General features: G+C 43.5%; 1 pseudogene; it reads left to right on the top strand.

The window, feature by feature from the left end:
- Positions 1-948: 948 nt before the first annotated feature.
- On the top strand, positions 949-1592 carry LOC101646879 (annotated as a pseudogene).
- The last annotated feature ends 14 nt before the right edge of the window (positions 1593-1606 follow it).

Below are 1606 nucleotides of genomic sequence, written 5' to 3'. Positions count from 1 at the left end.
GAAAATGATGATACTGTGTGATTCTGTGAGGATTTATAGACTTTGACATTCTATAAAGGGTTACTATGAGTGGAATCAAATCACTGCCATCAAGTGGATTCCAATTCATAGTCATGCTATAGGACTGAGCAGAACTGCCTCTGTGAGTTTCTGAGACATGGTGGGTTAGGTGTTTATGGTGGCATAGTGGGTTAAGTGCTGGGCTACTAATTGCAAGGTCAGAAGTTCAAAGCCAGCAGCCTCTCTGCAACTTGGATTCAGTTCTGAAAAAATTCTTCAAGAAGTCAAAATTGTGTTGCCAAAATCCCTCAGATTGTTGAAATAAGCATTGAAAAGAATAACGATTCATGTGTCACCACCTCAGCCACCAGCCTTGCAAGAAGGGACTTCTCTACATGCTCCTTGAGTAGACCTCGAAGTGGAGTTCATGTCCATGATATGGGCAGCATTTCCGGTAGGAAGTCACACTCTGAGACAGGGGCTGCAGGACATTGTTGGCTGTTTTTCCCGCAAGAACTTACAGTAACCAGTGTCTCATGCACGCAAAAAGGACTAAGTCCTAAGACATTTCATGATGCTGAATTCACCCATTTATTCATCACAGGGATAACAAACTTTATAACTAAAACACTCTAATAGAATTCTAAACATACACAGTCACACATCAGATCATACATCATGTGGCTTACCTCACCAGTGGAGAGCTCAGAGCGACGTGGTGTCCTCTCCGTGTACAAGCTCTGAAACTCGTCTCCCACCGGTAGGGTTTTTATACAATAAGGTAAACAACTTTGCTTATGTCACTGTTACATCGTTGGCCTAATCTGGTAGTTCTGATAAGTTTTACCAGTGGGCATCTGGAGTTTGTTTACTTCTACAAACAACGTGACTAAACATCTGCCCTTTGGTTACTTCCAATATGGAGTTCCTTCTGCTCATGTCAACCAGTCAAAACCCGTGTGTTCCAACAAAAGAGAAATACATCGTTCAGATTTAATGCTCGAGAAATGCCCTTTTGTGTCTGGCTCAAATTTAGTTAAAAATGGCATGATTGAACGGTACACAGCACTAGTAAGCCCACACTCAACAGTTTTTGATACACTTGATCCATCTTTGGTTTGTACAGAAGATAAAGAAGACAGGTTTAGAGAGAGAAGTATTTTAGGGGTCGACTCCCCCTCTCAATACACAAATCCATACATTTGAAGCTACTGCACAAGTTAATCTGTTAATAAACATGGGCCAAAATTAGCCCCTGGGATGGCTGAAAAAAAGTGGGGACAGTTCTGCAATTCCACAAATTAGTTGTGACTTGGAAGAGAACACAACCACACTGTGTTTGCTGTCTGGGTGGCAGAAGCAACGGCAGGTGTCTGGAGACAGCCAGGCCCATACGAGCAGACAGGGAGCTTGGAGAGTGCACACACAGATTGATTGCATACACTGCCTCATGCCTGACTTGCTTCAGATTATGGGGAATCCCTGTTACTGGGGGGTAATGGCCTGGTAAGAAGTGGAAGCCCTTCTGGAAGGAAGCCATAGGCACATTTTGCTCAGGGACTCTGCCCAACAGGACTACCTTTTCTCTATGAGCTTAGACCCTACA

The sequence above is a fragment of the Echinops telfairi genome, unplaced genomic scaffold (assembly GCF_000313985.2).
Source record: "Echinops telfairi isolate 266 unplaced genomic scaffold, ASM31398v2 ScPeMD7_374;HRSCAF=750, whole genome shotgun sequence".
NCBI classification, from domain to species: Eukaryota; Metazoa; Chordata; class Mammalia; order Afrosoricida; family Tenrecidae; genus Echinops; species Echinops telfairi.
This window is presented reverse-complemented; position numbering and strand designations above follow the sequence as displayed.